The sequence below is a fragment of the Meles meles genome, unplaced genomic scaffold (genome assembly GCF_922984935.1).
Source record: "Meles meles unplaced genomic scaffold, mMelMel3.1 paternal haplotype, whole genome shotgun sequence".
Lineage (NCBI taxonomy): Eukaryota > Metazoa > Chordata > Mammalia > Carnivora > Mustelidae > Meles > Meles meles.
The window spans coordinates 77087-87604 of record NW_025721608.1 but is presented as its reverse complement, the minus strand read 5'-3'; positions in this window follow the sequence as shown (position 1 = coordinate 87604).

Genomic DNA, 10518 nt, shown 5'->3' with positions numbered 1-10518 from the left:
GCCTGGGAAGACCTCCATGGCTTCATGAAGCCACCCCTCCATTCATCGGCAATCATGGAGACAAAGTATAGCGTGAGCGAACACCTGACACGTGCCCTGACTCAGGTGCTTGAGATCTCGAATCAGACGCTGCACATTGGAAATGCCATGTGCTCGGCATTGAACAGAACTGGCACTTGTGCATTCAGAATTCTGTCCTCACTCTTCTGGCCCACCAGCCTTCCAGAATGTTCATTCAGGAGCCACAACGCAGGCTTCTGCCTGCCGCCCAGAAATAAGAAGGGCCCAAGTGGTCTGCCCACAATCCCCATGTGAGGATCAACCTGCACGGAACTCGACGGCACCCCAAAGCCTAGGCCGCCCTGTGCACTAATACTCTGTCTGACACAGCCTAAGCCCCGACCTACCATCATCCCCCCAGGTAGCAGGCCCCATATCCTGCACGTGGGACGTGCCAAGGCCAGAGACTGTCACCTCTACCCAACCTGGGTTTTCAGGGGTCTGTGCCCAGACCATAGCCCAAATCCCGGGCTATGGTGCAACCTCAAGCATCAAAGAGCACTCTTCCTTCCCTACGACGGGAAAGGCTTGCTGTGGTGATGGGTTTCTAACCTCAGAGAGGGAGCCAGCTGCATTTTCCATGAGACCACGCCCGCACAGGAGGGCTGCCCTGGCCACAAACAGGCATTGTGACCCTCAGCCTGAGCCCGCTTTCAAACCAGCCCCTTGCTAGCTGGACTAGGAGCCCGTATATGGGGCCTGACATGCCATTAAACCCACATCCCCACCCTTGGTCAGGTTCTCCAGGCGCCCGGACCCAGAAGCCGACTCTGGAATCCCTGCTATGGCGGGACCCCTGAGACGTAAACCAGCACTCTTCCCTTCCCCCGGAAGGACACCAAACACTTGGATGACAGGCAGAATCCTCACAGAGGCAGAATATCCCATGGTCCCATGAGGCTGCCGCTACATGCTGTGGCCAACCGAGACACAGAACTCACACAGAAAAGCCTGCACTCCTGCCTCCCCGTGGACTTCATTTCAGATCCTGTGACACTGCCCTCATGGTCCACAGAAGGGCCTGCAATCACCTCGCCCCTAACCCTATCCCGAGTTTGTGTTTGCAGACTTTTGTCCCCAAAGACTGACCGACAGGCACTCCACGACGGGTCCTCTGGTCCCACAGTGCAGGACTCTGCCGTCCTTCCCGAAGGAAGCTCTGCACATCACATTTGCCCAAACCCTCCTGATTGGAGGAAACTTGCAATGCCCATGAGCCCACCCCAAATTCTTTGGCTGCCTTGGAGCAAAGGGGCTTTCGGAGACACATGCCAGATACCTGCCTCCAGGCAGACACCCAGGTCGATTTCCTTGAGTCAGAAGATGGAACCTGACATACCTCTAGGGCCTCAATGGAACACTAGCTTAGTTTTGACGGCATCTGTCTCCAGAGGCAAACTCGGCAATACCTGCATACGGTTGTACACTTGATCGCTGAGCCACAAAACAAAACACCTCGTGTCCCAGAAGGCAACCTGGCTCTTGGGAGCTGCGTCCAACGCTCAGGTGAGGAGAGAATCCTGCATGGCGTCTGAGACCTGTCACATTCTAAGGTCTCCCTGGACACAAGCCAGCATTGTTAGACATCAGAATGAGGCTCCCTGTCACCTCAGCAACCTGGGCACGTTGCACAATGGCCATCATATCGAAACAGACTTGTTCCTGGGCTGGATTGGTAAGCGGAGCTGGGCTTTCCAGGCATCCATGCGGTGACTTCTGCTATGACATCTTTCCATAAGGGGGACCCTGGTGCCATGCAAATGGACTCCCCGTGTCCTCCAGAAGGAAAGCTTGCTGTTTGGAGCAGTTCACAGGCCCCAGCCTGGGAATATCTCCATGACCTCATGAGGCCACCCCTTTGTTCGTTGGCAATCATGGAGACAATGTCCAAGTCCAGCATGAGTGAACACCTGACACGTGCCCTGACTCAGGTGCTCGAGATCTCGAGTCAGATGCTGCGCATTGGAAATGCCATGTGTTCTGCACTGAACAGAACGGGCACTTGTGCGTTCAGAATTCCGTCCTCATCCTCCTGGCCCACGAGCCTACCAGATTGTTCATTCGGGAGCGACAACACAGTCTTCTGCCTGCCCTCCAGAAAGAAGAAGTGCCCTAGGAGTCTGCCCAGAATTCCCACGTGAGGATCAACCTGCACGGACCTCTATGGCACCCTAATTTCCTAGGCCTCCCTGTGCACTAATGCTCTGTCTGACACAGCCTGAGCCTGTTTTCAAACCAGCCCCCTTGCTCGCTGGACCAGCAGCCCACATATTGAGTCTTACATGTACCTAGGCCCACATCCTCACCCTTGGTTGGGTTCTCCAGGTGCCCAGACCCAGAAGCCGACTCTGGAATCCCTGTTCTGGCGGGACCCCTCAGACGGATATCAGCACTCTTCCCTTCCCCCCGAAAGACACCAAACCCTTGGGAGCAGGGCCGAATCCTCAAAAAGGCAGAATCTCCCATGGCCCCATGAGGATACCGCTACATTCCGTGGTCAACCAAGACACAACCCAGACAGAAAAGCCTGTGCTCCTGCCTCCGCGTCGCCCACATTTCAGACCCTGCAGCACTGCCCTACCGGTCTGCAGATCGGGCCTGCCTTCACTTCGCCCAGAACCCTATCTCGAGTTTGTGATTGCAGACTTTTGTCCAAAAAGCCCTGGATGACAGGCTCTCCAGGATGGGGCCTCTGGAGCCACAGAGTAGGACTCTGCCAGTCCACCTGAAGGAAGCTCTGCCCGTCAAATTTGCACAAACCCTCCAGATTGGGAGACACCTGCAATGCCCCTGAGCCCACCCCAAATACATTGACCGAATTGGAATAAAGGCACATTTGGACACAGGCCAGACACCTACCTCCAGGCAGACACCCAGGTCAATGGCCCTGAGGCAGAAGATGGAACCTGACATACCCCTAGGACGTCAACGGAACACTAGCTTAGTTTTGCAGGCATCTATGTCTAGAGGAAAATTCTGGAATACCTATATATGGTCCAACACTTGATCCTGAGCCACAAAACAGAACACCTCCTATTCCCAGAAGGCAACCTGGCCCTTACGGGCTGCGTCCAAACCTCAGGGGAGGAGAACTCTGTATGGCGCCTGAGTCCCTGCCACATTCTAAGGTTTCCCTGGACACAAACCAGCATTGTGACCCTCAGAATGAGGCTCCCTGTCACCTCAGAACCCTGGACCCTTTGCACTAGAGACACCAGATCGAAACGTACTTGTTCCTGGGCTGGAAGTGTAAGTGGACCTGGGCTTTCCAGGCATCCATGTGGTGACTTCTGCTATGACGATTTCCATATGGGGGACACAGCTGCCATCCATACCGCCTCCACCTGTCCCACAGAAGGTAAGCTTGCTATTCAGAGCGGCTCACAAACCCCAGCCTGGCAAGACCTCCATGGCCTCATGAGGCCACCCCTCCATTTGCTGGCCATCATGGACACAAACTCCAGCATGAGCAACCACCTGACACGTGCCCTGACTCAGGTGCAGGAAATCTTGAGTCAGACGCTACACATTGGAAATGGCAGGTGCTCCGCACTGAACAGAACCGGCACTTGTGCCTTCAGAATTCTGTCTTCACCCATCTTGGCTGCAAGCCCTCCAGATTGTTCATTCAGGAGACTCAACGCAGGATTCTGACTGCCCTCCTGAAAGAAGAAGGGCCCTAGGTGTCTTCCCAGAGTCTCCAAGTGAGGATTAACCTGCACGGACCTCAAAGTCACCCCAATATCCTAGGCCGCCCTGTGCACTAATGCTCTGTCTGACACAGCCTGAGTCAAGACCTCCCATCAGCCCCCCAGGTAGCGGGACCCATATCCTGCACGTGGGACGTGCCAAGGGCAGAGACTGTCATCTCTACCCAACCTGGGTATTCATGCGTCTGTGCCCAGACCATAACTCAAATCCCGGCCTAGGGAGGAAACACAAGCATCAATGAGTACTCCTCCTTCCCCATGATGGGAAAAGCTTCCTGTATGGATGGGAGTCTAACCCTCCGAGTGGGAGCCAGCTGCATGGGCCATGAGACCACGCCCACCCAGGAGGGTTACCCTGGCCACAAACAGGCATTTTGACCCTTAGCCTGAGCCCGCTTTCAAACTAGCACCCTCGCTAGCTGGACCATGAACACGCATATTGGGCGTGACATGCTCCTAGGTCCAAATCCTCACCCTCGGTCGGATTCTCCTGGCGTGGCACCCAGAATCCATCCCTGGAATCCCAGCTATGGCGGGAACCCTTAGATGAAAACAGCACTCTTCCCTTCCCCCAAAAGACACCAAAACCTTGGGAGCCGGGCAGAATCCTCACAGAGGCAGAATCTCCCATGGACCCATGAGGCTACTGCTACATTCTGGGGCCAACCTAAAAACACAACCCAGATAGAAAAGCCTGTGCTCCCACCTTCCTTTTGCCCTCATTTCAGATCCCGTGTTACTGCTTTCATGGTCCTCATATCAGGCCTGCTATGACCTCGCCCCTAAATACATACAGATTTTGTGTTTACAGACTTTTGTCCCCTAAGCCCTGGCCGAGAGCGGTTCCATGATAGCATCTCTGGAGCCACAGGCAGGACTCTGCCTGCCAACGCATAGGAAGCTCTGCCCGTCACATTTGCACAAACCCGCCAGATTGGGAGACAACTGCAATGCCCCTGAGCCCACCCCAAATTCGTTGGCCACCTTGGAAAAAAGGCCCATTTGGACCATTGCCAGACACCTACGTCCAGGCAAACACCCAGGTCAATTTTCCTGAGTCAGAAGATGGAACCTGACATGCCACTAAAGCCTCAACGGAACCCTAGCTTAGGTTTGCAGGAATCTGCCTCCAGAGGCAAACTCTTGAATACCTACATATGGCCCAACACTTGACCCCTGAGCCACAAAACAGAACACCATCTGTCCGCAGATGTCAACATGGCTCTTGGGAGCTGTGTCCAACCCTCAGGGGAGGATATCCTGTATGGCGCCTGAGCCCCCACCACATTCTAATGTCTCCCTGGACACAAGCCAGCATTGTGACCCATCAGAATGAGGCTCCCTGTCACCTCAGCCCCCAGTCACTTTGCCCCAGTGCCACAAGATCCAAACGGTCTGGTTCCTGCGCCTGAAGGCAAAGCGGACCTGGGCTTTCAAGGCATCCACACGGTGACTTCTATTATGACTTCTTTCCATATGGGTGACCCTGTCCTGCAAAAGGAAAGCCTGCTCTTCGGAGCATCTCACAAGCCCCAGCCTGGGAAGATCTCCTTGGCCTCATGAGGCCATCCCTCCATTTGTCGGCCATCATGGACACAAACTCCAGAATGAGTGACCATCTGACACATGCCCTGACTCAGGTGCTGGAATCTCGAGTCAGATGCTGCACATTGAAAATGCCATGTGCTCGGCACTGAACGGAACTGGCACTTGTGCCTTCAGAATTAAGTCTACTGCCTCCTGGCCCGCCAGTCCTCCAGATTGTTCATTTGGTAGCCATAACGCAGTCTTCTGCCTGGCCCCCAGAAAAAAAGAAGGGCCCTAGGGGACTGTCCAGAATCCCCACGTGAGGATCAACCTGCACGGACCTTGTCAGCCCCCCAAAGTCCTAGGCCGCCCTGTGCACTAATGCTCTCTTTGACACAGCTTGAGCCCTGACCTCCTAACAGCCCCCTAGTAGCGGGCCAAATATCCTGCAGGTGGTATGTGCCAAGGCCAGAGAAGTCATCTCTACCCCACATGGGTATGCAGGAGTCTGTGTCCAGACCATAGCTCAAATCCCGGCCTATGGGGGAACCACAAGCATCAATGAGTACTCCTCCTTCCCCACGATGGGAAAAGCTTCCTGTATGGATGGGAGCCTAACCTCAGATTGGGAGCCAGCTACATGGCCCATGAGACCACACCCACCCAGGAGGGTTGCCCTGGCCACAAACAGGCATTGTGACCCTTAGCCTGAGCCCCCTTTAAATAGCACCCTCGCTAGCTGGACCATGAGCCCGCATATCGGGTGTGACAAGCCCCTTGGCCCAAATCCTCACCCTCGGTCAAGTTCTCCGGGCACCCGGATCTAGAAGCTGACTCTGGTATTCCTGCTATGGCGGGACCCCTGAGATGGAAAACTGAACTCTTCCCTTCCCCCTGAAAGACACCAACCCATTGGGAGCTGGGCAGAATCCTCACAGAGGCAGAATCTCTCATGGCCACATGAGGCCACCACTCGATTCCATGGCCAGTCGAGACACACAACCCAGGCAGAAAAGCCTGCAATCCCGATTCCCCATCGCCCTAATATCGGATTCCGAGGCACTGCCCTCAAGGTCTGCAAATCAGGCCCACCATCACCTCGCTCCTCACTCCAACCCAAGTTTGTGTTTGCAGACTTTTGTCCCTGAGCCCAGGCCGACAGGCCCTGCAGGATGGGGCATCTGGAGCCTTTGCGCAGGACTATGCCTTGCCTCCTGTAGGAAGCTCTGCCAGTCACAGTTGCACAAACTCTCCAAATTGGGAGACACTTGCAAGGCCCCTGAGCCCACCCAATTTCGATTGCTGCTCTAGACAGAAATACACAGTCTGACACATGCAGACACCTATGTCCAGGCAGACACCCAGGACAATGGCCCTGAATCAGAAGATGGAAACTGACATGCCCCTAGGACTTCAATGGAACACTAGCTTAGGTTTTCAGGCATCTGTCCCCAGAGGCAGGTTCTGGAATACCTCATATGGTCCAATGCTTGGTCCCTGAGCCACAAAACAGAACAAATGCTGTCCCCAGAAGGCAACTTCGCTTTTGGGAGCTGCATCCAGTCCTCACTGTAAGGGAATCCTGCATGACACCTGAGCCCCCACCATATTCTAAGGTCTCCCTGGACACAATCCAGCATGGTGACTGATCAACACGAGGCTCCCTGTGAACTCAGCACCCTGGGCACTTGCCCCAGAGCCACCAGATCAAAACTGCCTTGTTCCTGGACTGAAAGTATAAGCCGAACTGGGCTTTCCAGACATTTATGCAGTGAGCTCTGCTACCATGTCTTTCCATATGTGGGACCATGGAGCCATCAATATGAACTGCCAGTCCCGCAGAAGGCAAGTTTGCTGTTCGGAGCAGCTCACAAGCCCCAGACTGGGAAAACCATCATGGCCTCATGAGGCCACCCCTCCATTCATTGGGAATCATGGTCATAACTCCAGCATGAGCGAACATCCGACACTCTCCCTGATTCAGGTGCTGGGATCTCCAATTAGACGCTGCACATTGTAACTGCCATGTGCTCGGCGATGAACTGTACAAGCACATGTGCATTCAGACTTACCTCCTCATCCATCTCGCCCGCTAGCCCTCCAAATTGGGAATTCTGGAGCCACAAAATGCAGACTTCTGACTGCCCTCTGGAAAGATGAAGGGTCCTATGGTTCTGCCCAGAATCCGCAGATGAGGATCAACCTGCAAGTCCCTAGATGGAACCCCAATATCCAGGCCACACTGTGCACTAATGCTCTGTTTGACACAGCCTGAGCCCCGACCTCCAGTCAGCCAACCAGCTAACAGGCACCATCTCCTGCAAGTGGGATGGGCTATGCCCCCAGGCTGTCATCTCTACATAGCCTGGGTATTCAGGCATCTGGACCCAGACGATAACTCAAATCCTGAACTATGGGGGAACCTCAAGCCCAAAAGATCACTCCTCCTTCCCCACGGCCAGAAAAGCTTGTGTGGGTAAAGGGGTCAAACCCTCAGAGTGGGAGCTAGCTGCATAGCCCATGACACCAGGCCCACCCAGGAGGTCCGCCCCGGCACAAACAGGCATTGTGACCATCATCCTGAGCCTACTTTCAAACAAGACCTCTCACTAGCTGGACCAGGTGCACGCATATAGGGCCTGCCATGCCCCTAGGCCCAATTCCTCACACTAGGTCAGGTTCTCCAGGTGCCCAGACCCAGAAGCCGACTCTGGAATCCCTTCTATGGTGGGACCCCTGAGATGGAAAACAGCACTCTTCCCGTTATCCTGAAAGACTCAAAACCTTGGGATGCATGCAAATTCTGCACAGAGGGAGAACCTCCAATGGACCCTTGAGGCCAACCCTCCATTCCATGGCTAACCCAGGCACACAACCCAGACAGAAAAGCCTGAACTCCGTCCTCCCAGTCGCCCTAATTTCCGATCCCGAGGCACTGCCGTTATGGTCTGTAGATTGGGCCTGCCATCATCTGCCATCTCCCTCTCCCTATCCCGAGTTTGTATTTGCAGAGTTTTGTCCCCAAAGACCTGGGCGACAGGCCCTCCACGATTGGGCCTTGGGAGCCATGACACAGGACTCTGCCTGCCCTCCTGAAGGAAACTCTGCCGGTCACATTTGCACAAACCCTCCAGAATGAGAGACACCTGCAAGGACCCTGAGCTCACCCAATTTTGTTGGCCGCTCTGGACAGAAATGCACAGTCTGACACATGCCAGACACCTACTTCCAGGCAGACACCCAGCACAATGGCCCTGAGTCAGAAGATTTAAACTGACATACCCCTAGGACCTCACCAGAACCCTAACTGAAATTTGTAGGCATATGTCCCCAGAGGCTGGTTCTGGAATATCTACATATGGTTCCACATTTGGTCCCTGAGCCAGAAAACAGAAAACCTCCTGTCCTTAGAAGTTCTCCTGGCTCCTGGGAGCTGCGTCCTTCCCTCACGGGAGGAGAATCCTGCAAGGTTCCTGAGCCCTCAGCACATTCTAAGGTCTCCCTGGGCAAAAACCATACATTGTGACCCATCAACATGAGGGTCCCTGTCAACTCAGCCCCCTGGGCACTTGGCCCAGAGCCACCAGAATGAAACAGCCTTTTTCATGAGCTGAGAGGATAAGCTGAGATGGGTTTTCCAGACAGGTATACGGTTAGTCCTGATAACATGTCTTTCCATATGGGGAACTCTGGAGCCATCAAAATGAAATCCCCCTGTGCTGCAGAAGGAAAGCTTGCTGTATGGAACAGCTCACACACCCCAGCCTGGGAAAACATCCATGGCCTCATTAGGCCACCCCTCCATTCATGGGGCATCATGGACACAAAATCCATCATGAGCGAACATCCGGCACTCGCCCTGACTCAGGTGCTGAAGATATCGAGTCAAACACTGAACATTGGAACTTCCATGTGGTTGGCACTGAACTGAACCAGTGCTTGTGCGTTCAGATTCCCGACTCACTCACCTGGCCCGCAAGCATCCAGATTGGGAACTCTGGATCCACAAGGCAGCTTTCTGCATGACCTCCAGAAAGAAGGGCCCTATTGGTCTACCCAGAATCCCCATGTTTGGATCAAGTTATGGCCCAAGACGGAACCCCAATATCCAGGCCGCACTGTACACTAATGCTCTCTCCAACACAGCCTGATCCCCGACCTCCAGTCAGGCCAGAGGTAGAGGAGCCATCTCTTCCAGGTGGGAACGGCCATGGCCCGAGGCTGTCATCTCTACCAAACCTGGGTGTTCAGGCATCGGTGTCCAGACCATAGCTCCAATCCTGGCCTACTGGGAACCTCAAGCACAAATGACCACTCCTCCTTCCTCACATCCAGAAAACCTTGATGTGAGGATGGGGGTCAATCCCTCAGAATGGGAGGCAGTTACATGACCCCGTCGCCTACATTTAGATCCTGAGGCACTGCCCTCACGGTCTGCAGATCGGACCTGCCATCACCTCCCCCCTCAAACTAACCCGAGTTTGTGTTTGCCGACTTTTTCCCCCAAAGCGCTGGCTGACAGGCTCTCCAGAATGGGGCCTCTGGAGCTACAGCCCAGGACTCTTCCTGCCCTCCTGAAGGAAACTCTGCCCTTCACAGTTGCACAAATCCTCCAGTTTGGGAAACACCTGCAATGCACTTGAGCCCACCCCAAATTAATTGGCCGCCATGGATAAAAGGCGCATTCATATACATGAAAGACAGTGACCTCCAGGCAGACAGCCAGGTCAAAGGCCCTCAGTCAGAAGATGGAACCTGACATGCCCCTAGGACCTCAACGGAACACTAGCTTAGGTTTGCAGGAATTTGATTCCAGAGGGAATGCCTGGAATATCTACATAAGTTCTAATGCATGATCCCTGAGCCACAAAACAGAACACCTCCTGTCCCCAGAAGGCAACCTGGCTCTTGGGAGCTGCGTCCACCCTCAGGGGAGGAAAATCCTACATGGCGCCTAGCCCCTGCCACATTCTAAGTTCTCCCTGGACATAAGCCTGCAATGTGACCCATCAGAATGAGGCTACCTGTCACCTCAGCTCCCTAGGTACTTTACCCTAGAGCCATTAGATCAAAATGGCCTTATTCCTGGGCTGGAAGTGTAAGCGGAGCTAGGCTTTACAGGCAACCATGCAGTGACTTCTCCTACGATGTCTTTCTATATGGTGGATGCTGGTACCATCAAAATGGACTCCCCCTTTCCCGCAAAAGGAAAACTTGCTAT